The 15,000-nt window shown below is 38.1% G+C and overlaps 1 long non-coding RNA gene and 5 other non-coding genes across 6 annotated transcripts; 5 read left to right on the plus strand and 1 right to left on the minus strand.

Annotated features, from left to right (window-relative positions):
• Positions 1-94: 94 nt before the first annotated feature.
• On the plus strand, positions 95-168 carry trnan-guu (transfer RNA asparagine (anticodon GUU)). Its single transcript has one exon. It is a non-coding gene; the product is annotated as a tRNA-Asn (tRNA).
• A 953-nt stretch (positions 169-1,121) lies between these two features.
• trnak-cuu (transfer RNA lysine (anticodon CUU)) lies at positions 1,122-1,194 on the plus strand. Its single transcript has one exon. It is a non-coding gene; the product is annotated as a tRNA-Lys (tRNA).
• Positions 1,195-1,420: 226 nt separating this feature from the next.
• trnan-guu (transfer RNA asparagine (anticodon GUU)) lies at positions 1,421-1,494 on the plus strand. The gene has a single exon. It is a non-coding gene; the product is annotated as a tRNA-Asn (tRNA).
• A 966-nt stretch (positions 1,495-2,460) lies between these two features.
• On the plus strand, positions 2,461-2,533 carry trnak-cuu (transfer RNA lysine (anticodon CUU)). Its single transcript has one exon. It is a non-coding gene; the product is annotated as a tRNA-Lys (tRNA).
• Positions 2,534-2,752: 219 nt separating this feature from the next.
• Positions 2,753-2,826, plus strand: trnan-guu (transfer RNA asparagine (anticodon GUU)). Its single transcript has one exon. It is a non-coding gene; the product is annotated as a tRNA-Asn (tRNA).
• A 5,530-nt stretch (positions 2,827-8,356) lies between these two features.
• On the minus strand, positions 8,357-10,141 carry LOC129425866 (uncharacterized). The gene is made up of 2 exons (XR_012367513.1): positions 9,809-10,141; positions 8,357-8,540 (listed from the first exon to the last, which is right to left on the minus strand). It is a non-coding gene; the product is annotated as an uncharacterized lncRNA (long non-coding RNA).
• Positions 10,142-15,000: the final 4,859 nt, after the last annotated feature.

The raw sequence follows: 15,000 nt of genomic DNA on the forward strand, positions 1-15,000 counted from the left end.
CACGGTTGTGTCTCCACTCTTCGCGTTATCCTTTTCGCCCTCTGACAAGAGCCCTCTGATGTGTCTCCCACCATCCCACGTCACGCTGCCGTCCGTCTCTGTGGCGCAATCGGTTAGCGCGTTCGGCTGTTAACCGAAAGGTTGGTGGTTCGAGCCCACCCAGGGACGTTGGAAGCTTTTCAATGACACGCAGAGCGCCACAGGGCCATGTCAGCCTTGTAGCCATCTGAAAGACAATAGGTTCTTCTTCTTCACTTGTGCCACTTCACTGGGTTTTTGAAGGATTTATTTACAGGAATGTATGATCAGAGTCTTAAAGCTCAAAGACCCGGAATTTAAAAAACTGTGTAAAGAAGTACCTTGGTGCCACCAAAAGGAACAAGTCCAAGCCGAAACCCAGTTGTAACCGTGACTGAAAGAGGTTATTGCTCTAGGGCATGCTCACGCTACAGGACTGTGAGAGTAACTGAAGTGTTGTGGCGCTCACACTGCACGACAAGGTTCCTGTCATCTGCCACGAGCCAGAGGTCTCGCAGCAGACCTTGAATATTCTGCCTGCAATAGCGCGCTCCGTCCAGTGGCCACCGAGTTTGCCTTAACTTGTGCAACATGCAAGGCATCTGCTTTTTGCTGTTCCATCGAGAAGGGGACACCTTGTGACTGGGCTCTTTCACTTGTGCCACTGCACTGGGATTTTGAAGGATTAATTTAAAGGACTGTCTGATCAGAGTATTAAAGTTCAAAGACTGGAATTTAAAAAAACTGTGTAAAGAAGTACCTTGGTGCCACCAAAAGGAACACGTCCAAGCCGAAACCCAGTTGTAACTGTGACTGAAAGTGGTCTGAAAGAGGTAATTGTCTCAGGGCAAGCTCGCGCTACAGGGCCGTGAGAGTAACTGAAGTGGTGTGGCGCTCACACTGCATGACAAGATTCCTGTCATCTGCCACGAGCCAGAGGTCTCGCAGCAGACCTTGAATATTCTGCCTGCGATAGCGCGCTCCGTCCAGTGGCCACGTAGATCGAGCTTGCCTTCACTTGTGCAACATGCAAGGCATCTGCTTTTTGCTTTTCCATCGAATAGAGGACACCTTGAGATCAGATACAGAAACATGCAACCGCAGCCCGGCTAGCTCAGTCGGTAGAGCATGAGACTCTTAATCTCAGGGTCGTGGATTCGAGCCCCACGTTGGGCGTGTCAGCTGCTTCTCTCGTTGGAGCTCTTCTTTGCAGCCCTGGGTTCCATGTCGTGGGAACTTCAGAAAAATCCTGACCAAGGCGTCTTTGCGTTTCTGTTGCAAAAGAGGTTTCCCATGCTCTCCTGTGTACACGGTTGTGTCTCCACTCTTCGCGTTATCCTTTTCGCCCGCTGACAAGAGCCCTCTGATGTGTCTCCCACCATCCCCCGTCACACTGTCGTCCGTCTCTGTGGCGCAATCGGTTAGCGTGTTCGGCTGTTAACCGAAAGGTTGGTGGTTCGAGCCCACCCAGGGACGTTGGAAGCTTTTCAATGACACGCAGAGCGCCACAGGGCCATGTCAGCCTTGTAGCCATCTGAAAGACAATAGGTTCTTCTTCTTCACTTGTGCCACTTCACTGGGTTTTTGAAGGATTTATTTTGAAGGATTTATTTACAGGAATGTATGATCAGAGTCTTAAAGCTCAAAGACCCGGAATTTAAAAAACTGTGTAAAGAAGTACCTTGGTGCCACCAAAAGGAACAAGTCCAAGCCGAAACCCAGTTGTAACCGTGACTGAAAGAGGTTATTGCTCTAGGGCATGCTCACGCTACAGGACTGTGAGAGTAACTGAAGTGTTGTGGCGCTCACACTGCACGACAAGGTTCCTGTCATCTGCCACGAGCCAGAGGTCTCGCAGCAGACCTTGAATATTCTGCCTGCGATAGCGCGCTCCGTCCAGTGGCCACCGAGCTTGCCTTAACTTGTGCAACATGCAAGGCATCTGCTTTTTGCTGTTCCATCGAGAAGGGGACACCTTGTGACTGGGCTCTTTCACTTGTGCCACTGCACTGGGATTTTGAAGGATTAATTTAAAGGACTGTCTGATCAGAGTATTAAAGTTCAAAGACTGGAATTTAAAAAACTGTGTAAAGTACCACCTTGGTGCCACCAAAAGGAACACGTCCAAGCCGAAACCCAGTTGTAACTGTGACTGAAAGTGGTCTGAAAGAGGTTATTGTCTCAGGGCAAGCTCGCGCTACAGGGCCGTGAGAGTAACTGAAGTGGTGTGGCGCTCACACTGCATGACAAGATTCCTGTCATCTGCCACGAGCCAGAGGTCTCGCAGCAGACCTTGAATATTCTGCCTGCGATAGCGCGCTCCGTCCAGTGGCCACGTAGATCGAGCTTGCCTTCACTTGTGCAACATGCAAGGCATCTGCTTTTTGCTTTTCCATCGAGAAGAGGACACCTTGAGATCAGATACAGAAACATGCAACCGCAGCCCGGCTAGCTCAGTCGGTAGAGCATGAGACTCTTAATCTCAGGGTCGTGGGTTCGAGCCCCACGTTGGGCGTGTCAGCTGCTTCTCTCGTTGGAGCTCTTCTTTGCAGCCCTGGGTTCCATGTCGTGGGAACTTCAGAAAAATCCTGACCAAGGCGTCTTTGCGTTTCTGTTGCAAAAGAGGTTTCCCATGCTCTCCTGTGTACACGGTTGTGTCTTCGCGTTATCCGTTTCGCCCGCTGACAAGAGCCCTCTGATGTGTCTCCCACCATCCCACGTCACGCTGTCGTCCGTCTCTGTGGCGCAATCGGTTAGCGCGTTCGGCTGTTAACCGAAAGGTTGGTGGTTCGAGCCCACCCAGGGACGTTGGAAGCTTTTCAATGACACCCAGAGCGCCACAGGGCCATTTCAGCCTTGTAGCCATCTGAAAGACAATAGGTTCTTCTTCTTCACTTGTGCCACTTCACTGGGTTTTTGAAGGATTTATTTACAGGAATGTATGATCAGAGTCTTTAAGCTCAAAGACCCGGAATTTAAAAAACTGTGTAAAGAAGTACCTTGGTGCCACCAAAAGGAACAAGTCCAAGCCGAAAATGTTGTGGATTTTTGTAGTGATTATGAAAAAAAATTTTCAGCAGAGGGTTCCATTGCCAAAAGATGACTTTATTGCATACAACAATAAGGCCGAGTTGGTGGCCAAGCAACTAAAGAGTCTTTTTTCAGAATGCAACCTAATATACAGTTCTCTAAAAGTTTAAACTCCTCCCATGTAGTTGTTTTTAGCATGTTTTTATGTTTGACAGGTGTGGTAACTTCATTCCTTCCAAATGTCAGCCTATGCATTTTTAGCTCTGCTCTCAGTTACCCATATTTTAAACCCTGCATACATTGCAGTCTTTACAACTGCTAGTCTTCAGCTTACAAGCTTGAGACATACATACTTGCAAAACACATTTGAATCTGAGTACCATGTTCACCAAAGATATAGTTCTGAATTAAAAAATCTTCTTCATTCCACCCTTTGAGACTTTCACAAGTCTCACCCAAAGTGCAACTTCATAATCCAGTTCAATTAAGTTAAGATAATTAATGGCTTAACTAAGCCATCTTTCCCTTACCAATGACTAAATCATGCTGCCGCACTTTGGTAGAGTGTGGAACAAACATCTTCTCTTGGAGAAGTAAAAAAATCTGCTCCCTAAATTAACAAACCTTTATGATCATGGAATATACTTCATTATGTCATTGTTGCTGTAAACTCAGAACTCATAAAAATATTCATCATAAGAGTGTAAATTAGTAAAATACCTTTTCAATTCTTATTATCTTTTTCTGATGTAGTCTTACCATTTTCAAACTTTTGCAAAACCCATTTTTGATGCACTTTGTAATTTCTTATATGAAGTAACTTTTCATCTTGATATTTCAACATTAACATTTGTTTCAATATCGGAAGTACACAGTAAAATAACAATTCATCCAATTAAACTTGCAAATACTTAACCTCTGATAATTTGCATCATTTACCTTATACATTTGATAATATTCATCCTTTAACCTATACCTTTAATCATTTGCATCATTTAACCTATGAATCATTTGACATACCAAAATATATCTTTGATAATTTGACAAACCAATCACCCATTTTCCTCATTTTAAATCACACCAATTCCACATTAAGATTCTTTCTTCCTGTATTTGTTGCAGTTTCTATCCTAAACTCTTAAGCTTATTAATAGCTTCAATGAATATCTATGTTGTATTTTTAGCATAACATTACTCTCAATACAATAAAACTATACCCCTTTGTAGTATCTCATTGTTTTTCTAAAATTGTTAAAACATCATTAGTTAAATTTAATAAACCTTTGTTGATTATAGTAGATATAATTTAGTAATTCTAGATTAAATCAGTATTTATTCTAACCATGATTTTATCTCATCTCTTGCTTAAATTGTAACATATGGTAATACCAAACCAATTTAGGGATAAACTATTTTAGTTTTATCATTTGTTTTCTCAGTATTTTGTTCAATATACTTCAATATAAGTTCTATGTTAGAATATTCCCTTTAAATATCCCTCATCTTTAGTTCCATCAGGTTTACTGTAGCATTCATAATCTTTTTCCTATTCTGCCTTTTTCCTATTTTAATGCTTTTATTAACTTTCCAAAATTGAGACTATTTACCAAAATATGCCCTATAAAATGGATATTTAAACCAGAATTTGTCACTTTGTTAAATTGAACACCCCTATAATATCATGTTGACTTTTGATTATTATTACCTTTCGTAATTCAGAGCATAATAATCAATTGTTCATACCAATTTCTCTTAGCATTGAAAATTACCCATTTGTACTATTCATTATGTTTTTTGTTGTTTTCCATAAAATGTCCAAAATATTTTTTTTTCCTTCCGTTGACGTCCTTTTCTTCTTTTGATGTCCTTGTCTACTTGTTGTTTTGGTTTTTTTTTAGTATTCAATCTAGATTTTGTTCCTCCTGAGATTATTGTAGAATAAATTCTCACTGGTGTCCTCGCTGAAGTGTGACTGATCCTTGCTGATAGGTGAAAAGTTTATTGAAGAAAAGTTTGATTATTGACTACAGTTGTGTGAATTTACCATATGTTGCTGATAATTGTCAAACTGGTTATTAGCTTTATTTTTCAATTTCCATGGCTAATTTCTTAAAGTTTTCCTTGTGTGTCCTTTACACATTACCAGCAACTTTGTCTCTGTGTATTGCTTGTGAACTCCACTGCTTTGCACTCATTGGTTGTTGCTCCTGAAAGTCTCTTCTCATTTACACATTTTTCTTAACTTTATTGTTGCTGCTTGATATGCCCTGAGTGGTCATTACTTCGTTCTTTTATCTCTTTGTAGGCTTGAATTGCTTTCAATTTTTCTGTTGTTGTCTTCTGTATCATGTCTTTTATTATTTTCTTGTCCTCAGCTCTCCTCTTCATTATTGTGTTTAAGTTCTCCTCTGCTCCTCAGCTCTCCTCTTCTGTATCGTGTTTTTGTTGTCCTCTTCTCCGACTGGTATTTTAGGAACTCTGTGCAGTGGCTCAGATGACATCAGATGTGCTCCTTCCCCCTGGCCTGCTGGTAGAGCTGCTCTCCCTGGTCCTTGTTTTATGTCACTCTCTCCTGAAGACCCTCAGATACACTAGATCCCATGGCATAATATGGCATTTTATTTCCATCTCCTCATCAGGCTCCTTTTCTTTTTTCCTGCACACAAATAGCTTATGCATACAGTTAGTTTCATCACATAAAATCTCATCTTTATTTGTAATTGTTCCAAAAGCTCCATCTGCAGTCGTTCCAGAGGCTGTCCTTTTTTGGGGATGAATTTTTGTTATCACATATAGTATAGCGCAGACATTGATATTGGGATTGGTATTTGCATTGGTCGACCAATAAGCATTCCATGCAGTGTTAGTTTGCAGTCTTTCACTTGTTATTGCAAGAGACAAAGCATCCAGTCAGTTCAGTTTCATGCTTTCACATTTTTTGCTGAGTTTAACCTTGAAGGGATGGTTTACTCTTTGTGATTGGAGATGGTAAACACTATGTTAATTTTAGTTTTTCCTTTATTCATTACTGTTGCAGTATTTGCTTTATAGTTTTTAATGAATGCTGATCCATTATCTAAAATGATTCCTAATAGTGTTTCAAATTTGGGGATTACTTCTTCTATCATTTTTATCCTTATTTTTTGGCACTAGCTTTACCTGTTGAACAGAAATGTAACCAGTATTGCACTTAAATGAGACAATTTCTCAAATATAGAGAATAATACAAATTTTCCTTTTTTTTATCTTTAATTTTAATTTGTTATTTTATATCTCTGTTTTTAATTTGAAATTAAAACCACCCATCTGGAAAGGTAACATTTTACTGTATTATAGAATGATTTATCCCCAATGTGTACATTAGATGTCTTGAATGTCTTTATTTGTCCCCCTTTGGGTACCACAAAATGTTCATAACATCCTGCTTGTTCTTCTTCTCTTCTATCTTATAATTAAAGCTTTTATATTAACACTAAGCAAAACTTCTGTGTGGCTTTTTGAGGCTTCTTTAGCCTCCCAATCGGCTGTGTTGTTCCCTGTGATAAAATATCATTCATTTTTATTTAAGTTTAATATTTTATGATTGCCATTTACTTTGATAATGTTTAATGCAGTACATTGATTATGTATACCCTCATTCTTTTGAAAGCCTCTTTGTTCCCATACCGAATTGGATATTGTTTAGTTTCCCAAAAAACAAACAAATATTTCTTCTGTTTAAAAACTCAAATATATAAAGCAAATATCAATTACAGTATTTGTCATCTGGGAAAACATTTGTTAGCAATGTGGATCTGGATATCAACTGTTTAGTCTTACAATGTCATTAATTGGATACTTCAAATTATTACTTTGTTCTCTACATCTTTTAACAATTAATACATCTTAATCTTGCATGTTGTTATCATCCGCATTTATTGTTTTTATGAAAACTATTTCCTGACAAATGATTGACTATAACATATAATTCTAATGTGATTCTTAAACATTATGGAGATCCACTGGCTTTATATAGTTTTTTTCCATCATATCCCATAAATCCTTTTCTTCACAATCTTTTCCAGTATACACGAGACCTGTGGAAATAAGTCAGTTACATTAAGTCATTATTCTATTAACTGATTTTCAACAATACTCTTTACTAATTCTTGTTTACCTTCCTTTGATGTTATATCAATTTCTTGTCATATAATTTATTTTGCCACTTTTTAAGTTGAATATCTTTCTCATGATCATATTATAATACAATGAAATTCCCACTTTGATAACTTTGTTATAAATGTGTGCTTCAATACATTTTCCAATTTATTCATTGTTTGTTGTGCATCACTACTTATTATACATTTGCTTTGATTCAGTTAATATCACTTTAATATCATGTCTTACTTACTTTATATCTATATTCCCTATACCCTTCTGGAAAACCAGTGTTGGGTGTAACTAGTTACAAAGTAACTAGTTACTGTAATAATATTACTTTTATCAGTAACTAGTAGTGTAAGGCATTACCCATCTGAAAATGGTAATATTATTACAGTTTTCCCGAGCTAGTTACTTGAGTTACATTCGCCAGTAGCACCTTCATCACACAAGGCACAAAACACAGAGAACAAAAGGGAAGGGGAGGAGGTCGTGAATGGAACAGTGATTGGTCTAAGTTTGGCACAAGGTATCATTTACCATCACCGATTGGTCGACACCCAGCAGCCAGCAGCACAGAGCGGCAGCGGCACACTCAAAGACAGATCGGGAAAATGGAAGCGTCAACAACGGCAAGCTCTTTTTCAGAGGAAGGTTCCCAGCAACAGAAAGCTATTTTCGACGGGTGGAGATTCAGTCATATTTTATTATGTTCAACGGAAGGAAAATAACTTGACAGTGAAGTGCACACTCTTTAATGTTTCTCCGAACGCTGTGCCCCGCGTCCGGTGGCGGGTAAGGAAGCCAGCATTTTCTTGGCCGTGGCTTGCCCAAATAAACATTCTTGTCCAGAAAAAAAATGTAACTAGTAATATAACTAGTAATATAACTAGTTACTTTCTCCAGGGAGTAATAAAGTAAAGTAAGGCATTACTATTTTTGAGAGTAATATGTAATACGTAATATATTACTTTTTTGAGTAACTAGCCCCAACACTGTGGAAAACACAAATTCCAATGGCTTAACCCAAATCAGTGCCGGCCTGAGCCTCTTGGGGGCCCTAAGCAGAATGTGTTCGGGGGCCCCCCTCCCACCACGCGGACACAAATGTCACGCTCTAATGTTACATTATAAATGAATACAGTGTGGTTAAATAATGAAAAAAATCTATACTTAAATAAAATACTTTATTCTTCAATGTGTCATATCATATTAACAGGCTATGGAATGTTAACATTGGCCAACAAGAAAAACCTCATCTGCTGCATCATCAGCTGTGGAGGCACTGACACTTGATGACACATCAGGGGCGGGTAGAGTTGGTTGTGCTCCAAAGTACTTCAACAGTGTTCCTGAAAAAAATAGCATTGGATAAGTGCATAGTTGATCGAGCAGAATGAGTTTATTTTGCTAATTTTTCATTACTTACACAACAAGCAATAAATAAATAAATATGAGGATAGCACTGTTACATCACTACCCACCATATAAATAAGATTGAAGTCTATTTTCATCACAGAAATCTCCCCACCCAACATGGTATTGGTATATATTCTCATAAAGTCCAATACCATCTCTTACCAAAGATCTTGGACAGAGAGCGCATGTGCTTTGCCTATGAAGCTGGAACGTTACCGATGTTGGAACGTTCACTTCAACACATACACCAATGCTAGCTAGGAGTGTGATGGATCACAAAACTCACGGTTCGGATCACATTATGTTTTTTGAGGCACAGATCTGATCATTTTTCGGATCAGCAGAATAAGGGGTTGGAAAAACGAATAAAAAATATGAGGAAATTACTTACAAACATTTATAAAAAAAACAAAGTTGCACATTAAGTAAGGGCTAAAATTAGCATTAGGTACAGAAATCAAATCAAATGAATCATAACACTTTATTGTATTAGAAATTATTCTTTTTAGAGCTACAGAAGTGATTTTCTCTTTGTCTTGGAAGGTTTGATTAACATTAATGACACAGACTTAAGTAGGTTAATTAAGGTTACTGTCTCTTTAAGAGAAGCACGGACCGTTTCTGCCTCAACTATACATAAACCGTCCAAAGACATAAACAAATGTTTTTATTGGAAAAAGAGTACTGTGGAGATCATTTTGTTTGTATGTGCCCTGTCAAGAACAGAAAGATTTTATGTTCGTCTCTCCATGTGTGCCCTACTAAGTGCACTTATACGCGGCGCGCTCACACAGACGGAAATACAGACGGCGGAGCATAAAACCGTTATGTTGTTTTCAGTGCTCTATTCCTCAAATATATGTTAATGGACTACAGTATGACACAAAATAGCGTAACTCTCTCTAAAGTTTAAACATCAAGTGTTAGTGTTCTTATCTCTGAAGGGAGCTGGGCTGGACAATTTAAACCGCATGGGCATGCAGAATACTGCTCACTTTAGCGCCTTTTTGCGGGATAAATTGTTTAAAAATCACTTGAAATGTTAACTTTTGCAAGCCTTTGAAACACGTGCAAATGATAAACTTTCACTATTTAAGCGCATGCGAGCCGAACCGTGGGTCGATCACGGTCACGGATTAACGTCGATCTGTCACAACACTAACACAAATTAAACATACTGTATATAATCATGCAAACATACCTTTATCTTGCTCTTTTTTTCTCATCCTCGGTCCTTCTCTTTGTTCTCTTTTCGGCCCCAGAGAGATATATCCTTTTTTGTGACATGTCAAATGGCTCATCATTGTTTACAGTGAGTGACGACGTCGTGCACTTGCGCACCGACGCCCAGGTGGCGCAGGTGTCTATGTTGCGCCTGACTAAAACGCTAGCACTGCAGACACATAGTTGTCTGCAAATCAAAATTTTCTTGTCTTTAATTATTCATTTATAAATTCGTATTCATTCATTCGTCCATTTATATTACCGGTTTAAGTTATTTAATTGTATAAAAAAAAATATAAAAAAACGATTGGGGCGGGGGCCCCCTGGTGGCCAGCGGGGCCCTAAGCAGGCGCTTGGTTCGCTTATGCCTCGGGCCGGCCCTGACCCAAATTATGCATATTTTATTTAACAAGTAAACAGTAAACAGGAGTGTGATTTTGATATGAGAATAGATATGGTCATGGTTTTGTTTATTGTGTATAGACATACATTGAATTACCACTACTTGTCCAGAGAATCATATTATTAACAACTCTTCTGGACCTTAAACTGGACTTTGAAAGGCTGCTGTCACCCTCCCCCCTTCACTCACGGAGCTGGTACATGGATATAGCGAAAGTCTCTCTTAGCGTGGCCATGCTTTTTGTAGTCCTCAGCATGTTTTCTTTGTCTCTCCCAGTTCAAGTTGTTTTCTTTCTGGGATGGTGATGCTGCAAAGTCATTTATGATGGGTACAGGATTCTGGCTTTTTGGAGGAATTGCTGAAAGTAGCTGAACACAAGAGTCATCACTGTTATTCACTTTGCATTTCAAAACAGTGTGGTCATTCTAGGGTCTCCTTCTGGATTTCCCTCAGTCTCTTTTTTATTGTCTCTGAACAAAACTGGATTCTCTGTGTCTCCCAGTTTTCTCTTTGTGCTTTTAGAGTCCAAGCAGTGGCTGCCACACTGCTATGATATGTTCAAAAATAGTCCCTCCTCATGTAACGTTAGTCCACCGGTCAAAGGTTTGGAGGATTTCTTTCATTTCTCCATTGCCACAACTTAGTCATTTTCCCAGCCCCATAAATGCCTGAGGGTAAGTGATCAGCCTCCCAAAGTCCTTAATATCTTTATTAAATTAAGAAATTGTAAGGCCAATGGCCTAAGCCATCCTTTTTTCCCCATATCCACATTTCTCCATCAGATGACAACTCCTCTTTACTCTCCATCTCTACTCTCTCCTTATTTTGCTTCATTAATTCTTTTTAATGTTTTTCTTATTTTTATTTCTTATTTTATTTATATCTTCCTACCTCATCTTCTTTTTCACCTCTTTGTGTAAACAATGCCTCTTGGCTTTTTACTCTACACTCTTCTCACGTATACTTTTTCTGATAATAATTAAATTTCTTTCATTTAGGATATTTCCTCATTTGTAAGATTCACTCCCAAACCTGTTTAATTTTCCTATTCTATAACTACTGATCATTTCATTTACATTTTACCTATAATTTCCACAGTGCCCTTGAGTACTAGAAACCAACCTTCTACAGTATGCATGATAAATATAGAGTAACATTTAACACACTTTCTTTTGTTCCATTATCAACTTCCTTTAACATTCTATCATATATATCTCCTTTATTCATTAATAATGCCAATGCTTTTTTCTTCAAATCCATCCTTCTTTTCTTTCTTTTGCTTTAATATAGGTTTATTTACAATATCCATTTCTTTACACATTGCAACATCAAATGTTCCCTTCATGACAATTTCTTAGACATATTCTTTATTAGATCTCTGCCCAATAGATTTTCCACAAGAATAACAACTATGACTTTTCACTACACCTGTTACTTCTCCATTCAATCTTTTCTATCATATTTAGCCATATTTTTAACTTTTTAAAATTAGAAAATTAACAAATAAAAACACTTTTATACCATTTAACTTTCAAGCTAAGTAAACATCAAACTTACCATTTGCTCTCCAATATTACTTTTTCTACACTGCAAATATTTTTCAAGCAGTTCCTTAATTAATGTTTCTCTTTCAATTCAATTTGTTCTATTTGTCCAGTAATACTATTTTTCCCTTTTCAATAGTATTAAACACAAACATTTTTTCATTGGATTAAGATATAAAATATAGATGCAAAAACCTCCTTTCAACCTATATATATACCATTTACCTATAATTTTACCTATAATCTCCTATTACTTAGTACTATTATATAAATAATATATTATTATTATTATTATTTTACTTATCTTAACCGGTATTTCACTTTACTGCTAGCTCTTTCATCCACAGCACTCAGTCAGGCCTGCACTCACTATTTATAACATACACCCAGTCATTCACACTTTAAACATGACACCACTTGTTTTTCACTGTTGAGGATCCTTTCCACTTTTACTCACACAAACTTTTTATCATGCATTAGGGCGGTATCTACAGAATAATATTTTATCCGTTCAGACCTTTATTATATAAATATATATATAAAGAGCTGTTTTCACAAAAACTAATTCTGCCCTTGCAGACCCCTATCCACTTTATAACACTTTTGTTTCATGCTCTGTTTATTAATTTTGTATCCATACACTGTAAAATATGCAGCATTTATGTTAAATCAACATATACATTTTTTGTTACCCTAACCTAACAAAGTAACACATTAATGGCTTGACAAACCAAAGTACTTTTCCTTTTGCTATCATTATTTTACAGTGTATCCGCTTATTCCATAAGCATTTTTAATAGTCTGTTCCAGTCTACCTGTATCCGTCAAGGCCCTCTTACAGAGTAAACACAGATTATTTAATTTCATCTTATTTTCCATAAGCATTTTTAATAGTCTGTTCCAGTCTACCTGTATCCGTCAAGGCCCTCTTACAGAATAAACACAGATTATTTAATTTTATCTTTTTTTTTCATACACTGTAAATAAAATGCAGAATTGATGTCAAATCAACATATATCACTACTTCACCTATTGAGACAAAAACATGGATTGGCTTGCACCATCACATAACTTTTTCTTAATGCTATCATTCATTTACAGTGTGTCAGCTTATTCCATAAGCATTTTTAATAGTCTGTTCCAGTCTACCTGTATCCATCAAGGCCCTCTTACAGAATAAACACAGATTATTTACTTTTATCTTATTTTTTTTCATACACTGTAAATAAAATGCAGTATTGATGTCAAATCAACATATGCTTAAATACTTAACCTAACAAATTGAAACATGGATTTGCTTCCAAAACCAAGTTACTTTTTCTTTATACAAATTATTTATTTACAGTGTATCCGCTTATTACATCTATCAAAGCCCTCTTGCAATACGCATTTTTATAATCTGTTACAGTTCATTTGTATCCATCAAGGCCCTTTTACATAATAAACACAGATTATTTAATTTTAGCCTATTTTTTTCCCATACACTGTAAATGATATATTGTAGTGATGTCAAATCAACATCTACTTAGTTACTTAAACTAACAAAGTGAAACATGTATTAGCTTCCAAAACCAAATCACTTTCATTTTTATACAATTATGCATTTACAGTGTATCCGCTTATTACATCTATCAAAGCCCTCTTGCAATAAGCATTTTTATAATCTGTTACAGTTCATTTGTATCCATCAAGGCCCTTTTACAAATAAACACAGATTAGTTTTATTTCTGTTTAATGCTATCTTCGAAGCCCACTTAGCTATTAAACTATTATCTGTTCCAGGTTAATGCTGTCCAATCAAAGGCCCTCTCAGCAAAACCACAGATTATCCACCTGAGCTCAGGAATTTTTTCCTCTTTATCATTTCAAACAAATCACACCATGCAATCCTTGGAAGTGGAACCCTTTTTAACTTGTATTAATCTTAGTTCTTATGATGGAAGAGCATTGTGAAGGTCTTTCCACCATGAGCCAACCCAGATGAGCAACACAACAGGACACCAGTAAATAAGCAAAAACTGATCACCTGGTCCTGTGTATGCCGCTCATCCAAACTCAGCCCACAGTGGTCATCCACCTCCATGCTCCTTTCCAATCCCATCCTTGTCGCCAAATGTTGTGGATTTTTGTAGTGATTATGAAAAATAATTTTCAGCAGAGGGTTCCATTGCCAAAAGATGACTTTATTGCATACAACAATAAGGCCGAGTTGGTGGCCAAGCAACTAAAGAGTCTTTTTTCAGAATGCAACCTAATATACAGTTCTCTAAAAGTTTAAACCCCTCCCATGTAGTTGTTTTTAGCATGTTTTTATGTTTGACAGGTGTGGTAACTTCATTCCTTCCAAATGTCAGCCTATGCATTTTTAGCTCTGCTCTCAGTTACCATATTTTAAACCCTGCATACATTGCAGTCTTTACAACTGCTAGTCTTCAGCTTACAAGCTTGAGACATACATACTTGCAAAACACATTTGAATCTGAGTACCATGTTCACCAAAGATATAGTTCTGAATTAAAAAATCTTCTTCAAAACCCAGTTGTAACCGTGACTGAAAGAGGTTATTGCTCTAGGGCATGCTCACGCTACAGGACTGTGAGAGTAACTGAAGTGTTGTGGCGCTCACACTGCACGACAAGGTTCCTGTCATCTGCCACGAGCCAGAGGTCTCGCAGCAGACCTTGAATATTCTGCCTGCGATAGCGCGCTCCGTCCAGTGGCCACCGAGCTTGCCTTAACTTGTGCAACATGCAAGGCATCTGCTTTTTGCTGTTCCATCGAGAAGGGGACACCTCGTGACTGGGCTCTTTCACTTGTGCCACTGCACTGGGATTTTGAAGGATTAATTTAAAGGACTGTCTGATCAGAGTATTAAAGTTCAAAGACTGGAATTTAAAAAACTGTGTAAAGAAGTACCTTGGTGCCACCAAAAGGAACACGTCCAAGCCGAAACCCAGTTGTAACTGTGACTGAAAGTGGTCTGAAAGAGGTTATTGTCTCAGGGCAAGCTCGCGCTACAGGGCCGTGAGAGTAACTGAAGTGGTGTGGCGCTCACACTGCATGACAAGATTCCTGTCATCTGCCACGAGCCAGAGGTCTCGCAGCAGACCTTGAATATTCTGCCTGCGATAGCGCGCTCCGTCCAGTGGCCACGTAGATCGAGCTTGCCTTCACTTGTGCAACATGCAAGGCATCTGCTTTTTGCTTTTCCATCGAGAAGAG

This window comes from Misgurnus anguillicaudatus, chromosome 24, assembly GCF_027580225.2.
Source record: "Misgurnus anguillicaudatus chromosome 24, ASM2758022v2, whole genome shotgun sequence".
Lineage (NCBI taxonomy): Eukaryota > Metazoa > Chordata > Actinopteri > Cypriniformes > Cobitidae > Misgurnus > Misgurnus anguillicaudatus.